The sequence below is a fragment of the Neofelis nebulosa genome, chromosome 15 (assembly GCF_028018385.1).
Source record: "Neofelis nebulosa isolate mNeoNeb1 chromosome 15, mNeoNeb1.pri, whole genome shotgun sequence".
NCBI classification, from domain to species: Eukaryota; Metazoa; Chordata; class Mammalia; order Carnivora; family Felidae; genus Neofelis; species Neofelis nebulosa.
Genome location: NC_080796.1, coordinates 22,910,793 through 22,928,826, shown reverse-complemented (window position 1 = coordinate 22,928,826; position 18,034 = coordinate 22,910,793). Strand labels below are relative to the sequence as shown.

General features: G+C 37.2%; 1 protein-coding gene across 6 annotated transcripts in view; it reads right to left on the bottom strand.

Moving 5' to 3' along the window:
* The window catches only part of RABGAP1L (RAB GTPase activating protein 1 like), a 758,910-nt gene that overhangs the window by 456,925 nt on the left and 283,951 nt on the right, over nt 1–18,034 (bottom strand). The window lies entirely within an intron of this gene.

Below are 18,034 nucleotides of genomic sequence, written 5' to 3'. Positions count from 1 at the left end.
CAGAGAATTATTTAACATAAAATCAGCCTACCTGCACTTTTTTTCATGTAAAACTCTCTTCCAGAATTTTAGCGTAAGTCATTAGTATCCCTCCATGATAATTAGAGAGATACCTTTCATAGTATCTCTCACACACAGAAAAAGGATTCTGAAAGTTCTATTCACTTATCCTTATTCACATATATCAGGTTTGTTTAACTATTAGAGAAACACAAAGAAACTTTTAAAACAACAATGTATTACGGAGAAGTATAATAAAGAAAGGCAAAAACTGATCTTAAATCGCAAAGTATTTCAGATACAGCAATATTAAAATAATCTTACAATGTATCCCACATATATGACTGTTAAACCAGAACTCAGGACCAAAAAGGTCTCTTCAAACCCTAAGATTCCATGGTTTTATAATACTGCTGAAATGGTCACATTTTCCTATCAAGGGGAAATGTGCCAATTTTCATCATGATCCTTATCAATTCTCTGACTTTGAAAATCTCTTCTAAAGCAATCCTTCATTAGTTTCCCAGGGATAGATGCCCAGTGAAAGAAAAGAATCAGTTTGATATATATGTCAGTATAACATTATCCGCCAAATAGTAGGGGAATGGAGAAGTAGCATACAATGGAGTGGAAAGGACATGGTTTTGGTATCAGACAAAACTAGATTCAAATTCTACACATACCATCACTTAATTCATGTGAGATGACATGGATATTTGAGTTTTTTTTAAAGTAGGCTTCATGCCCGGTGTGGAGCCCAACATGGGGTTTGAACTCACAACCCTAAGATTGAGACCTGAGCTGAGATCAAGAGTTGGATCCTAACCGACTGAGCCACCCAGGCACCCCAGTATTTGAATCTGGCGCTCAATTATCTCAGCTGTGAAATGAAGTTGCTAAAAAGAGATAAATATGAAGACATTTTCATGGTACTTACTATACAGCACCTGTGTTAAGTTCTTTCTCTTCATTCCAGACAATTTCATTCTCTGTGCTACCAGAGACCTAAGAGCCCTGGCTAAGTGAATGACCCAGGCCATACTTGCAGCATCCCATGCCCAGGTCTCATTTTTTATTAGGCTTAGACAATGATAAACCAAGGGGGCTATTAAAAGATCATTATTAATATCTAATTCTTGAGAAACTGTGGACCATCAAAAAGAGAATAAATGACTAGACAGAAGACAAAGTTTAAGATTTCTAAGAAAATATGAATTTCAGAAATGGTAAGTTTGATGCTTTATGTAGTAAAACTCTAGGCAAGTGGCTTATAAGACTTACAACAAACATGCTTCACTGTGCGTGTCCCGAAGAAGATATGGTAAAGATCTAGCTATGTATATATTTGTTTAAGTGCACATGCACTTAAAGGGTTTTAGATCAGAAAAGCCAGAGATAGGATACTTAATTTCTTCAGGGCTGACAACAATGACTCCAGCCGTGTTGCTAATATTTACTGGGATCTTCTCTATGCCAGGCACTATGACAGGTGATTTATATCCACTATCCCATATAGCTCCATGAAACAGATACAATTATTAGGAAACCAAGAGTCAAAGAGGTTAGGTAACATATCCAGTATTACACAGATAACAAGAGACAGAAGAAAAAATTAAAATCCAAATCAGTTTGACTCTGGAATATATGCTGAACTATGCTTCATTTTCTTAAGGAAACATCTCAAGAAATAATTGAAAATAAGAGAAGAGAAAACAAAACTAGATATTATCACTAGATTAAATGGGAACCAGATATTAGGTAGAGCTACAGGTAGATATATAGTCATACTCAAAACGTGCTAATCAAATAAAGCAAAATCCATCTGAAGGACCATTTTGCTAGGTTCTGTTCTTGGTACTCTTCTGTTTATATCATTATTGCTGACTTGGAAGGCAACAGAAAGAGTAAGCTTTTCAAAAAACGAGATTCAAAAAGATCACATAAAACTAGAAGGAAGGGATAGTGAGATTAAATTTTATAGGGATGACAGTAAAACCCTGCTATAAGGTTCAAGAAATTGATTTTTCAGGTTCAAAAGAGAAAAGATCTGGTTGAAAAACAGTTCAGACACAACAGACTTGAAAAAGTTCACTACAAGGCTTGGGTAACACTGCTGGTCAAACAGTTAAGCATATCTGAGACTGCACTAATGGAAACACATTGTCTAGATATGGCCACTACTAGTCTCACTGTACCATGAAAGAACACACTAAGTCAGAATACTATGTCTAAGTCCAACAACTACCCTAAAGGTGTAAATTTTTGTACCTTCCTTTTTAACAGTGGGCTTACTGATACCATAGTCTGAATAGCCCCATCTCACCTATAATTAGGAAGCCTCTACCTTCCTATGTACTTAGAAAACATGAACAGGTCAGAAGTCCACCGTTAAAGGGATTTGAAAAGTGCCAAAGCCCATGCATCTTGTTGTAGAGGAGCAACCATGATGATGTGACGTTTGGAAACCAAAGTAAATGGAGAAGTAGCCTTGTCGCATCCCCACCCTCTCTATCCTATAATCCTGTTTAATTTTCTTCACGGCATTTATCAAAATCCAAAACTAGTTTTTACTTGTCAGGGTCTTCATTTGAAATGCTTTTTGCTTACTTCTATTTGGACATAAGCCCTATAAAAAAGGAGAGTTAATCACTGATGTTTACCACCAAACTCCAAGTATTTCAAACAGTGACTTCTGCCCAAGAGGTGCTCAATAAATATCTGCTAAATAAACTCAATGAGCAAAGCGTGGAGAAATAAAGATGCTTTATTTGGGAAGAGAAGGAAGATACAAAAGCAATTTTTATATACCAGAAGAGTCATGTCACAAAGGGAAAGGATTTATTGCTGTTTTTCTCTAAACAGATGACAAAGAATCAAAATGGTGGACATTTCAAGAAAGAAGAGTTGATTGGGGGTGCCTGGTTGGCCTAGTTGGTTAATCGTCTGACTCTTGATCTCTGTGAAGGTTATGATCTCGAGGTTCATGGGATTGAGCCCTGCTTTGGGCTCTGCACTGGCAGTGCAGCGGCTGCTTGGGATTCTCTCTCTCTGTCTCTCCCCAGCTCACATGTGTGCGCACTCTTTCTCCCCCTCCAAAAAAAAATTAAATAAACAAACAATAAAAAAGAAAGAAAGAAGAGTTGGATTCACAATTAGGAAGCATCTTCTAAGTCAAAGGGGAAAAACTGAAGAGGCAACCTTACTAGTTATGAAAGGACTCTCAGAGTCTGAGTCCATAAATTATCAGTTAACTTAAAGTTCCTATAACTCAAAGTACATTAAGAATATAATAAAACTATACATGATTGAAAGAAAAGGAAGAGATGAAAGTGGTTACTTAGAAAATGTATCTTGGAGGGACCAAGAGGGCAGAACATGTGGAAGTTTTTTTTCATCTCTTGTCCGTGAAATACAGTCAGATCAACACTAAACCATCCTGCACAGCTAGAAAACTTACTTGATGATTAACACAACAATCTGCACAACCTGAACCATAGAACTAAGCAGGCATGCAGCACAGAGAGGTGAACTGGGGGAGAGAGAAACCACGGAAGGCAGGGAGCTGTTTTTGCTTGCAGAGAGAAGATGGAGATGGGGGGGGGAGGGGCACAAGGAGAGTACAGGAAAATCACCACCTCACCCCACCCCACCCAAATCAGCTGGAGAGAAAGTAGAAAAGTGGAAACAGCTGCAGGGACTGAACAAAAAACGGAGAAAGGAAGGAGAGGGTTTAAATTCCATTAAGACTCTCTAAAGGTCTTTGTACTCTGGAGTACAGAGTCTGAAACTCTGTGGCTTGATATGTGGTGGTGCTCTGGTGGGAAGGGCGAATCCCAAAGAGTGGAGAGCAAGGTCGGAGGGGTCCCCAGGCCAGACAGAGAGACGCGGTACCCCTGCTGGGAGGACATTTGATAGAGTCTGTGCAGGCAAAGTCCCAGGAGATCCTAGAACAACCACATTCACTGGTGCTGGAACAAGGATGTTAAGGGTGAAGCCTGGTACCATATGGGTGTTGTGATTTACCATAATCCCTGAAATGCTGCTAGAGGATCACATGAACTTTTTCTGGGGTGGGCTGGGACCCAGCTGCGGTCTCTGGGCATTGGCAGCAGCACAGCCCTATGAACGTTCCTGGGTGCAGCCAGCACCCAGCCAATGCTCGATGACACCCTCCTCCATAAGGTGTGAGCAGGTCAAAGCCACAGTCCCTCAGAAGTGAGGGGTTTGGAAACACAGACACATCTGAGACAAAATTCAGGAGGGAGGTGCCACCTGGCAACCTGACAGCTTGGTCACAGACAGCATGAAAGCGGGGAATGAACAGAAGCTGGAGACAAAGGATAGGTGCGTGATTGCAGATCGGGGAGAACAAAGTTCCAATACTAGAGAATGGGTAGCTGGGTGTCGCCATTTCCACCCATCCTGCGCATGCACATACACACCTACAAATACCACAACAATCCACCCCAGTAAGCTAAGCAGCGCCATCTAGTGGAGAACGGAGGCATTACACTAAGCCCTGCGCAACTGGGCCAACCTTGCGCTTAAAGAACACCAAAGTCTCTTCACCTGCTTAGTTCACAGACTATAAAGCGCTCCAAAGTTTGACTTCTAGGGGAAAACAAAATAACTTTGATAATATTTCAGTCTGTTTGTTGGTCCATCTATTCAACTTTCTTTTTTTTTTCTTTTTCATTTTTCTTTTTCTTGAATACAGAAAGAAAAAATTTATTTTTATTTTCAATTTTTATTAAAAATATTTTTCTTTAGGGGCACCTGGGTGACTCAGTCGGTTAAGCGTCCGACTTAAACTCAGGTCATGATCTTGTGGTCCATGAGTTTGAGCCCCGCTCGGGCTCTGGGTTGATGGCTCAGAGCCTGGAGCCTGCTTCAGATTCTGTGTCTTCCTCTCTCTTTGCCCCTCCCCCGCTCATGCTCTCTCTCTGTCTCAAAAATAAATAAACGTTAAAAAAAAATTTTTTTTAATATTTTTAATTTTTTTTCTACTAGATTTTTTACTTTTGTGTAAATTTTTTCAAATTCTATTTTACTTCCATCATTTCATTTTATTCTATTTCAGTGTATTCACTTTTTAAAATTTTCAAACAATTTCTTTTTTTCCTTTCCCTTTTTTTCTCTAATCTATCAAGCCTCTTTCAACACCCAGAGCAAAACACACCTAGGATCTAGCATCATTTATTTGATTGTGTGTGTTGTTTTTAATTTTTAAATTTTTTTTACTTCATTAATTCCTTTTCTCCCTTCAAAATGACAAAACGAAGGAATTCACCCCCCCCCCCCCCCCCCGCCAAAACAGGAAGAAACGACAGTCAGAGGACTTAACCAACAAAGATATAAGCAAGATGTCTGAACCAGAATTTAGAATCATGGTAATAAGAATACTACCTGGAGTCAAAAATACATTAGAACCCTTTTCTGCAGAGATAAAAGAAGTTAAAGCAAGTCAGGATGACATAAAAAAATGATACAACTGAGCTGCAATCTTGAAGAGATGCCATGGCGGCAAGGATAGATTAGGCAGAGCAGAGAACCACAATACAGAGGACAAAATTATGGAGAATAATGAAGCAGAAAAAAAAGAAAAAGACTAAGGCAAAAGAGCATGATTTAATAATTAGAGAAATTAAAAAAAAAGGAATTAGAGAAATCAGTGACTCATTAAACAGTAACAACATCAGAATCATAGTGGTCTCAGAAGATGAAGAGAGAGAAAAAGGGGTAGAAGAGTTATGTGAGCAAATCACAGTGGAAAACTTTCCTAACCTGGGGAAAGACACAGACATAAAAATCCAGGAAGCACAGAGGACTCCAATTATATTCAACAAAAGCCAACCATCAACAAGGCATATCATAGTCAAATTCACAAAATACTCAGGCAAGGAAAGAATCATGAAAACAGCAAGGAAAAAAAAATTCCTTAACCTACAAGGGAAGACAGATCAGGTTTGCAGCAGACCTATCCACAGAAACTTGGCAGGCCAGAAAGGAGTGGCAGGATATATTCAATGTACTGAATTGGAAAAATATGCAGCCAAGAATTCTTTATCCAGAAAGGCTGTCATTTAAAATAGAAGGAGAGATCAAAAGTTTCCCAGCCAAACAAAAATTAAAGGAGTTTGTGACCACTAAACCAGCCCTGCAAGAAATTTTAAGGGGGACTTTCTGAGGGGAGAAAAGATAAAAAAAAAAAAAAAAAAAAAACAAATAAATAAATACCTAAAGCAACAAAGATTAGAAAGGAGTAGAGAACACAACCAGAAACTTCAACTGTACAAGCAAAATAATGGCAATAAAATCATATCTTTCAGTACTCACTCAATGTCAATGGACTAAATGCTCCAATCAAAAGACACAGGGTAACAGAATGGATAAGAAAATAAGATTCATCTATATGCTGTTTACAAGAGACCCACTTTAGACCTAAAGACACCTTCAGATTGAAAGTAAGGGGATGGAGACCATCTATCATCCTAACAATTAGCAAAAGAAAGCCAGAGTAGCCATACTAATACCAAACAATCTAGACTTCAAAATAAAGACTGTAACAAGAGATGAAGAAGGGCATTGTATCATGATCAAGGGGTCTATCCACCAAGACCTAATAATTATAAACATTTATGCTTCAAATGTGAAAGCACCCAAATATATAAATCAATTAATCACAAACATAAAGAAACTCATTGATAATAATACCATAATAGTAGGGGACTTCAACACCCCATGTACAGTAATAGATCATCTAATCAGAAAATCAACAAGGAAACAATGGCTTTGAATGACACATTGGATCAGATGGACTTAACAGATATATTCAGAACATTTCATCCTAAGGCAGAATATACATTCTTCTGCAGTGCACACAGAACATCCTCCAGAATAGACCACACACCGGGATACAAATCAGCCCTCAACAAGTACAAAAAAATCAAGATCATACCATGAATATCTTCAGACCACAACACTATGAACCTCAAAATCAACCACAAGAAAAATGTGGAAAGGTAACAAATACTTGGAGACTAAAGAACATCCTTCTAAAGAATGAATAGGCTGACCAAGAAGTTAAAGAGGAAATTAAAAAGTACATGGAAGCTAATTAAAATGATAACACCACAGCCCAAAACCTCTGGGATGCAACAAAGGCAGTAATAAGAGGAAAGTATATAGCATTCAGGCCTAAGGAAGGAAGGAAGAAAGGTCTCAGATACACAACCTAACCTTATACCTTTAAGAGCCTGAAAAAGAACAGAAAATAAAACCCCAAACCAGCAGAAGACAAGAAATAATAAAGATCAGAGCAGAAATTAATGCTATTGAAACCAAAAACAGGAAAACAAAAAACAAAAAACAAAAAAAAACACAGAACAGATCAATGAAACCAGAAGCTGGTTCTTTGAAAGAATGAAGAAAATTGTAAACTACCAGCCAGTTTGACTAAAAAGAAAAAGGAAATGACCCAAATAACTAAAATCAAGAATGAAAGAGGAGAGGTCACAACTAACACAGCAGAAATACAAACAATAATAAGAGAATATTATGAGCAATTATACGCCAATAAAGTGGGCAATCTGGAAGAAATGAACAAATTCCTAGAAACATATACACTACCAAAACTGAAACAGGAAGAAATAGAAAATTTGAACAGACCCAAACCAGTAAACAAATCGAATTAGTAATCAAAAATCTCCCAAAAAACAAGAGTCCAGGGCCAGATGGCTTTCCAGGGGAAAACATTTAAGGATGAGTTAACACCTATTTTCTTGAAGCTGTTCCAAAAAATAGAAATGGAAGGAAAACTTCCAAACCCTTTCTATGAAGTCAGCATTACCTTGATTCCAAAACCAGATAGAGACCCCACTAAAAAGGAGAACTATAGACCAATTTCAATGCTGAACATGGATGCAAAAATCCTCAACAAGATATTAGCCAACCACATCCAACAATACATTAAAAATTATTCACCACGATGAAGCGGGATTTATACATGGGACGCAGGCCTGGTTCAATATCTGCAAAACAATTAACGTGATTCACCACATCAATAAAAGATGCATCCTCTCAATAGATGCAGAGAAAGCATTTGACAAAATACAGCATCCTTTCTTGATAAAAACCCTCAAGAAAGTAGGGATAGAAGGAGCATACCTCGAGATCATAAAAGCCATAGATGAACAACCCAATGCTAATATCATCCTCAATGGGGAAAAACTGAGAGCTTTCCTGCTAAGATCAGGAACAAGACAGGGATGTCCACTCTTGCCACTGTTGTTCAACATAGTATTAGAAGTCTTAGCTTCTGCAATCAGACAACACAAAGAAATAAAAGGCATCCAAATTGGCCAGGAAGAGGTCAAACTTTCACTCTTCACAGATGACATGATACTTTATATGGAAAACCCAAAAGATTCCACCAAAACTGCTAGAATTGATTCATGAATTCAGCAAAGCTGCAGGATATAAAATAAATGCAAAGAAATCGGTTGCATTCCTATATACCAACAATAAAGCAACAGAAAGAGATATCAGGGAATCAATTCCATTTACAATTGCACCAAAAACCATAAAATACCTAGGAATAAATCTAACCAAAGAGATGAAAAATCTATACACTGAAAACTATAGAAAGCTTATGAAAGAAATTGAAGAAGACACAAAAAAATGGAAAAAGATTACAAGCTCCTGGATAGGAAGAACAAATATTGTTAAAATGTCAATACTACCCAAAGCAATCTACATATTCAATAAAATGACTATCAAAATAACACTAGCATTCTTCACAGAGCTAGAACAAACAATCCTAAAATTTGTATGGAACTAGAAAAGCCCTCAAACAGCCAAAGCAATCTTGAAAAAGAAAACCAAAGCAGGAGGCATCACAATCCCAGACTTCAAGCTGTACTACAAAGCTGTAATCATCAAGACAGTATGATACTGGCACAAGAACAGACACTCAGATCAATGGAACAGAATAGAGACCCCAGATATGGACCCACAAACATATGGCCACCTAATCTTTGACAAAGCAGGAAAGAATATCCAATGGAATAAAGACAGTCTCTTCAGCAAGTGGTGCTGGGAAAACTGGGCAACGACATGCAGTAAAATGAACCTGGACCATTTCTCACACCAGACACAAAAATAAACTCAAAATGGATGAAAGACCTAAATGTAAGACAGGAAGCCATCAAAATCCTAGAGGAGAAAGCAAGCAAAAACCTCTTTGACCTCGGCTGCAGCAACTTCTTACTCAACACGTCTCCGGAGTCAAGGGAAACAAAAGCAAAAATGAACTACTGGGACCTCATCAAAATAAAAAGCTTCTGCACAGCAAAGGAAACAATCAGCAAAACTATAAGGCAACTGACGGAATGGGAGAAGATATTTGCAAATGACATATCAGATAAAGGGTTAGTATCCAAATCTATAGAGAACTTATCAAACTCAACACCCACAAAACAAATAATCCAGTGAAGAAATGGGCAAAGGCATGAATAGACACTTCTCCAAAGAAGACATCCAGATGGCCAACCAACATGTGAAAAAATGCTCAACATCACTCATCATCAGGGAAACAGAAATCAAAATCACAATGAGATACCACCTCACACCTGTCAGAATGGTTAACAGTAACAAGTCAGGCACAACAGATGTTGGCGAGGATGCGGAGAAAGAGGGTCTCTTTGGCACTGCTGGTGGGAATGCAAGCTGGTTGCAGCAACTCTGGAAAACAGTATGGAGGTTCCTCAAAAAACTAAAAATAGTTGCACTCAGCAATTGCACTATTAGGTATTTATCCAAGGGAGACACGTGTGCTGTTTCAAAGGGGCACGCTAACCCCAACATTAATAACAGCACTATCGACAATAGCCAGAGTATGGAAACAGCCCAGATGTCCATCAATGGATGAATGGATAAAGAAGATGTGGTATATACATACAATGGAGTATTACTCGGCAATCAAAAAGAATGAAATCTTGCCATTTGCAACTATGTGGATGGAACTGGAGGGTACTGGGCTAAGCAAAATTAGAGAAAGACAAATATCATATGACTTCATTCATATGAGGAGTTTAAGATACAAAACAGATGAACATAAGGGAAGAGAAACAAAAATAACATGAAAACGGGGGGGGGGGGGGAGACAAAACATAAGAGATTCTTAAATACGGAGAACAAACAGAGGGGGGATGTTGTGGGAGGGGGTATGGGCTAAATGGGTAAGGAGCATTGAGGAATCTACTCCTGAGATCATTGTTGCACTATATGCTAACTAACCTGGATGTAAATTTAAAAAAAGAAAAAAGAAAAAGAAAAAATGTATCTTAAAAGACAGTAAAAAAAGAATCAGTACAAACTGGATTACAAATCACATGAGGAGTGAAGGAGAAGAAAAAGTCCTGAAAGTCTTTTTTCAATGAGCATTTATTAAATACACAGAGCAACAAACTGGAAATCTAGGAAGATACCGGTACCAGTGAAATTAATAAGAAAGCAAAACAAAACAGAAAAGATGGTCAGTTTAAGTTGGCAATAATGAAATCCCTTTGTAACTCTTCAGGTTTCAATTTTTATGAGAAATCCAGAATAAGAAGAAGGCAGATACATCTGACTGAAGAACAGGTACAAGCCAGATTTAGAGAGCTTCATTTCAGAATAATTACTAAAAGGATGGTAGTTGAATCCTTGAGAATGGATGAGTTTTCTGTAGGAATATTCAAAGAGTACAATAAATTAGGGACGGGGAGAGCATCACAAAATTGTATCTCTGTAAGATCATTTTTAAATGTCATCCAATCATTCATTTGTCCTTGGGCAGAACTGCACTTAAATAAAAACTCCAAAGGTCATTATCTTTCATTTTATCTTATCTTTAAACTCTCCACCAAAAGGCATTCTTAAAAATCTCCTGCAAAATATATCCCTAATGTTAAAATACATTTATTAAAATCTTTCTATATTTTCAATGTAGTTTCAGAACACAAAGAGTAAATTTTCTTATAGTAAGTGAAATTAAATAATCAAACATTAAATTATATTTCATTTGTTAAATGGATAAGCAGAAGGACTTATACACTTTTTTCTTGGTCTTATAAAAATGTATCATTCAGAGCACGTGGGTGGCTCAGTCTGTTGAGTGTCCAACTCTTGATTTTTGCTCAGGGTATGATCTAAAGTTCGTGATTTTGAGCCCCATGTCGGGCTCTGAACTGACAGCATGGAGCCTGCTTAGGATTCTCTCTCTCTCCCTCTGTCCCTCCCCTGCTCACATGCTCGCTTGCTTTCTCACTGTCTCTCTCTCAAAATAAATAAATATAATAAACTTAAATAAATATGTATAACTCAATATACAGCATAAGCTTAGAAGAAAACATTTTCTTCAGACAAGTCCAAAAGATCTATTTGTATTACATCAAATCAAGTTCTTATCCAACAGTGAAAAAAGGTTTCTGAATTTCCATAAATGCCCTGGTGTTCTAAAATAAGCAGTATCTTTCTGAATCAACTTAAACAGGATATCATAATTCATGATATTTGAATTATGAAGATTTAGGGTTTTTTCCCAAATTGTGATTTGTTGTTGTTATTCTCTTCTCAACCTTATACAATCATAAAGAATGTTAAAATAAATACAAAAATTAGCAGAAAACTAGGCTGTACAAGTTCTAGAGCATCTTTGTAATTTAGCCATTTGGAATCCTGGAACCTTAAAATTAGTAAATAGTTTGCAATTAGTAATCTGGAGGAAAAGGAGAGGCAAATGTTAAATACTCTTATCAAAATTATATAACTGAAACTGTTGTTTAGAAGAAATCAACATAAGTGGTAAAGTATTTTCAAATGATAGGTCTACTGCTATAAAAATAAGTCTAATCTCATCAAAAAGGCCTATGTTCAAAGCTATTTCTATGAGCATGGAAAGAACTGAATAACTCTCCCTGGTTTATACTGTATCTCGCCAATACCTTAAAAACCTAACACTACACATATTCTAGTAAATTTCAATATAACATAACGTATAGAAAAGAGTTAATATAGCTGGGCTGAGACTATCTTTGGAACAGCCTCCTTGCAAGGTTGGCTCTTGGATGGCTTCCGGGAATGTGGCTGATAAACAGTTTCTCACCACGATATAAAACTTTCCCTAAATTATCATGTCTGGACTGTTACACAAACAATATGGTTTATGCTAAATATCTGCCTTCCTTCCAGAAGTTGGAAATTTTGGTTGGTGCAAGGCAGAGGGTACCTACATGACCAGCCTCCAGTAAAACCCTAGAGGGCTGAGTCACTAATGAGCTTCAATGGCCCACAATACTTTGCACATGTCACAACTCATTGGAGGAATGAAGTGTGTGCTGTGTGACTTCACTGGGAGAGGACTTTTAAATGCTTCTGTCTGATTCCCTTCACTAGTTTTGCTTTGTTTTCTTTTGGTATAATAAATCTTTGCCATGAGTACAACCATATGCTAAATCTTATGAGTCCCTTCAACAAATCACCAAACCTGGGGTGGTTTGGGGGACCCATAACCAATATGGTTTGAGATCGTTTGATTCTTCAAAAGTAGTTATCTGGATTTACACATAAAAATATTCATTGCATTTGCAGATGGTAAAAGTTTAAATACACTGAAAGATACAATGAAGTTTTAAAAAGGCTGGAACAACTGAGCGAACTCTAACAAGATGAAATTTAAAGGAGATAAAGATAAAATTGTGTTTTCAAAACCCACAAACTATTGTACATGTAGGAAGAAGGAACAAATAATTAAGCAGGTGCAAAAAAAACTTAGGCTTTATTGAAAATAAGCTCAATATGTTAAGTGATAAAATATAACTACCAAAGGTACCTAATTTACTTCTATGCTGAATAGAAGAATGACAACTCCATTCTCTTTTGTTAATGGTCATATCACATACAGAACATTATTCAGCTCTGAGCACCATTTAAAGAAGGATATATTAGAGCACATGCAGGGAAAAACTAGTGATGAGCTTTAAAACCATATTTTAGGAGTAATGGATCAAGAGTAAGATAAGGCTTTTCTAAGAAACAACGGCTCTATTAATGGATACACAAGGTTCTTGGGCAAAATAGAAATTTTAAATTCTTTCTAGGTAATCATGGTGGGAAAAAGTCAGAAAGACATTCATTTCAGCTGAATAAAATAAAAATTATCCCAAATCCAAAGCTACCCCAAAACGCATTTGCCCTCTGTTAAAATATGTATTCAAAGCCTACGAGTCCACTGAATGTGGATTTTAGAAGGAAGAATTTAATTAGAGTAGATACCTATACACAACTGAGTTGGGCAGGGAAAGGGGTAAGGGAAAAGACCCCAAAATACAGTTAATCTGGACAATTTCACCCAACAAATGTATGACTTACCAATTAGCATTTTATACTCAGCTCAACAAATGATTAAATAGCCACTATATATAAGACACTCTGAGGAAATAGATGTAAAAGACACAATGAGAGGGTACCTAGGTGGCTCAGTCAGTTAAGCATCCGACTCTCAATTTTGGCTCAGTTCATGATCCCCAGGTCAAGAGATTGGGTCCCACATTAGGCTTCGTGCTGGGTGTGGAGCCTGCATGAGATTCTCTCTCCCTCTCCCTCTTCCCCACATGCACATGTATGCACATGCTTTCTGTCTTGCTCTAAAAAAAAAAACAAAAAAAGAAAAACAAAAAACAAACAAACACACACACACACACACACACACACACACACACACACACACAGAAAAACAAAAAATCAAAACGAACAAACAAAAAAACCACAACGAGGAGAAAAGGTGCAGACTTATAAGCGTCCCCTGCTCCTTAGACATTCATACCAGGTATGACTTCTACAAAGTAGTAAAACCACTCAATTGTCTACCAGAGCTCCAGTCACCACAGTGGGAATTATACCCATGGTTTTGTAGGATAGGGAAAGCCTTAGTATCAAAACTAGGCCTGGGGTTCTCAGCCCTCAACAGCTGGTCTTGATGTCCACATACATTCCAAGGATGCAGGGTTTGAAAGTCTCCACTTATAAAAAGATCCTCTCCTACTTTGAGAGTCCAGCAAGGATATTATTTCTGTAACAGAGGCTGAAGAGTACAATTTAAAACATGTCCTAAATCTTTCTCAAACTCCAGTATATAAATGGTCGTGTGGCACACAGAGCACACAAACAGGAAATGCTGAGGACAGCACCAACAATGGGAGAACAGCACTGACAGAATTCAGTGTTTTTAAAAATAATACACGGTCTTAACAAAGCAGGAGCACAAAGTAAATGATAAGCTATTAAAAATGAGAAGATGTGGGGCGCCTGGGTGGCTCAGTCAGTTGAGCATCCAACTTCGGCTCAGGTCATGATCTCACGGTCTGTGAGTTCGAGCCCCGCGTTGGGCTCTGTGCTGACAGCTCAGAGCCTTGAGTCTGCTTCCAATCCTGCGTCTCCCTCTCTCTCTGCCCCTCCCCCACTCTCACTTTGTCTCACTCTGTCTCTCAAAAATAAATAAATATAAAATAAAAAAAAGAGAAGATCTGAGCTAAAAGATTTTTAAAATTAAAAACTTTGGGCACTTTGGTTTAAATGCAGCTGAACAGATCCGTCCTAGTTACCTTCTTTTTTCTTAAAGTGGGGAAGAAAAATACCATAAAACACCACATTAACAAAGCAACCTCTAATCGGGGCTAGGAGGCAATAAAGTGAAAAATTAATTACCTTAATTTACTTGTTAATGTAGAACTGCTCCTGGCAAGTTGGGAGCGAAACAACCTGGTTTGATAGTTATTGGTGTGAAGATAAACTGGCTCGTTCCCTTTGAAAAGCAACTGGCAATATATGCAAATAATCTTAAAACACCTTCACACGGTTTGGCTCAGTATTTCGCTTTCTTAAAAACTGTAAGAAAATAATACTAAATACAAAGTTTCACTTATAAAGATGTTCGTAAGGAATATGCAATAACGTGGAAAAATGCTCAAGATATAAATAAATAACTACATTTAAAAATCCTTTACATAGAAAAGGTCCTAATGCACAGTGGGGAAAATGGAAGGGAAAGAAATGAAGAGTTATTCTATCTAATTCTATGTGGGTAATGGGCTTATGGGTGATTTATTCTTTTTTGTCCTTTTATATATTCCCTGTATTTCCTTAAGGAGTAATACTTTTTTTTAATGTTTATTTATTTTTTGAGAGAGACAGAGTGCAAGTGGGGGAGGGGCAGAGAGACAAGGAGACACAGAATCCGAAATAGGCTGCAGGCTCCAGGCTCTGAGCTGTCAGCACAGAGCCCAACCTGGGGCTCGAACCCATGAACCGCAAAGCCGAAGTCGGATGCTTAACCAATTGAGCCACCCAGGTACTCCAAAGAGTAATATTTCCACCCAGGCACCCCAAGGAGTAATATTTCTTTAAAATATTAAAAACAGGGGTGTCTGGTGGCTCAGTCAGTTAAGTGTCGCACCCTAGATATCAGCTCAGATCAGGATCTCATGGTTCATGATATCGAACCCTGCAACGGGCTCTGTGCTGGCAGTGTGGGGCCTGCTTGGGATTCTCTCTCTCCCTCTCTCTCTCTCTCTGCCTCTCCCCAGCTTACTCGAAGTAAATAAACTTAAAAAAATTAAAATTAAAAATAACTAAAATGAATCTTGATTGAGAATGAAAAGGAGAAATTAGTGATGTAGAAGCGATGAGAATTAAGAGGCAGAACTTAAGAGTTTACAGTGATTAGCTATTAGCTCATCCTTTTATAGAGGTGTCTGATAATTAGAGATGCTTATTATGGAAAGGCAAGTTACTGAATATATCAAGAAGTAGAGACAATATCCTAACACTCAAATGATCTCTATAAGAAATTCTTGAGGTCTTAAGACTCTGCAGTCCATTGTTCTGAAAAAAACAGGAAGATCCAATGATCCTCTGGAGAACTTTCATTTAAAATCAAACTAATGTAGGGGCGCCTGGGTGGCGCAGTCGGTTAAGCGTCCGACTTCAGCCAGGTCACGATCTCGCGGTCCGTGAGTTCGAGCCCCGCGTCAGGCTCTGGGCTGATGGCTCGGAGCCTGGAGCCTGTTTCCGATTCTGTGTCTCCCTCTCTCTCTGCCCCTCCCCCGTTCATGCTCTGTCTCTCTCTGTCCCAAAAATAAATAAAAAATGTTGAAAAAAAAAAAAAAATTTAAAATCAAACTAATGTAAACCTGACAATTTGCTGGGCTTTTTAAAACATTCAGCTTTATGTGAAATTATTCTATGTGTTTTAAAAATTTATTTTTAATTCCACTATAAATTAACAATGCTATGTTAGTTTTGAGTGTACCATATAGTGATTCAACAATTCTAACCATAACTCAGTGCTCATCACATGCTAAGTGTGCCCTTAATCCCCTTCATCCTTCACCTTTCACCCATCCCCCCACCCACCTCCTTTCTGGTAACCACCAGTTTCCTCTCTATATTTAAAAATCTGGTTTTTGTCTCCTTTTTTCTTTCTTAATTTGGGTTTTTTTTTGCATTTTTTATTAAGTTTTCAATTTTAATTCCACTATAGTTAATACACAGTATTATATTAGTTTCAGGTGTACAACATAGTGATTCAACAACTGTATAAACTACTCAGTGTTCATCACGATAAATGTAGTCTTTAATCCCCATCACCTATTTCACCCATCTGCCCTCTGATAACCATCAGTTTGTTCTCTAGTGGTAAGAGTTTGTTTCTTGCTTTGTCTCTTTTTTTTTTTTCTTTGCTTATTTGTTTTTTGTTTTTTCCTTAACTTCCACATGAGTGAAATGATATGGTATTTGTATTTCTCTGACTTTTTTCACTTAGAAAAAAGTCAGACACCCTCTAGACACCCTCTAGATTCACCCATGTTGTTGCCAATGAAAGATTTCATTCTTTTGTGTGACTAATATTCCTATTCATTTTTTACAGGAAATATAAGACAAATAAATTATAAAGGTGTTCAGCTAGACTACATGGGTTCAAATAATGGCTCTCCTACCTCAGTGACTTGGAACAGTACCTAATGCCTCAAAAGCATACGTAAGTATTTGCTTTTATTCTAATGAACCAAAGTGTATCTTTGATATAAATGTCAAGATCATTCATTCATTTTCTCGCCCATTTGACTAAACTTGAGAAAAACTCAAACACTCAGATTAATTTAAAACACCATTAGTTGACAATGTCAGACACCATAAAATTCCTTTTGCTGTAATAAATCTCAGCCATGAGTGCAACTATACCCACTTACATTCTAATTTACAAATTTCCAAGCATTGCTAATATGTTGTACGTCAATGCAGAATTATAAATTCTCTAAGTCATATACATTTTAGAGTTACACACAATTTTGCCTCCTATACAGCGAGATCTTCTGTCCTTTAGTTTTCTGCTTTACTGCTTATTAAAGTACTACAAAAGAGGCCACTTATTTATAAGTAAAATCAATTCTTTTGGATTATAAGAGTATCATTTATTGAAGGAAAGTTTAACAAATGTTTTTGACGTCTGAAACTTTTGTCCAATATTAAGTATTACTGACTGCTACATTAATAGTTTAATAAAAAGACTAGGAAATAAGTGGGTTTTTTTTCATTGCCAATCCTTTCTTTTAATTATCTTATTGTATTTTAAAATCTAATTCCAGAGGGACAGGGATTTTTATGTTATTGTTCTTGAAATAGTTGTCATGTTTCTGTAACAGCTCTTACTCTCTATATCCACTGACAGACAGAAAGCTCAATGTTTATAATAGCAGTGCCCAGCACTGAGTGATTTTAATGATCAGGGTACAGGTTAAGCTAGAGATCTAAAAATAGGACTCAACACTGTAAAACAGTTGACAGTTCTTCAAAAATTAAGCATAGATACACAAAGGACCATAGCCAAATAGGACAAAATATAAATATGTTAGCCATAAAAGGTAAGAATAATTTACTTAGAAAGTGTAGGACTATTTCATTTAGAGTGAGGTATTCAGTTGACAAACCACTGGAA